The sequence below is a fragment of the Phaeoacremonium minimum genome (genome assembly GCF_000392275.1).
Source record: "Phaeoacremonium minimum UCRPA7 unplaced genomic scaffold PA7_03_scaffold_467, whole genome shotgun sequence".
Taxonomy (NCBI): domain Eukaryota; kingdom Fungi; phylum Ascomycota; class Sordariomycetes; order Togniniales; family Togniniaceae; genus Phaeoacremonium; species Phaeoacremonium minimum.
This window is the reverse complement of record NW_006921369.1, coordinates 1-245: the sequence shown is the minus strand read 5'-3', so window position 1 is coordinate 245 and position 245 is coordinate 1.

Below are 245 nucleotides of genomic sequence, written 5' to 3'. Positions count from 1 at the left end.
TAGCTGGTGCTTACGATTTCTGATATTCCAAACCTTGACGCTCTCCAAGTCCTTAGGCACCGTACGAGCAGAGACGGAGAACCTTTTTGCAGGAAGATCTGTGCCGATGGTGCCCACAGGGTTGGCACCTGGTATCTAGCATGGCTGCTGCTTACGGTTTCTGATATTCTAACCCTTGACGCTCTCTAGGTCCTTAGGCATCGTACGAGCTATGCCACTCTTATTCTCTAAGCTTAAGAGAATCA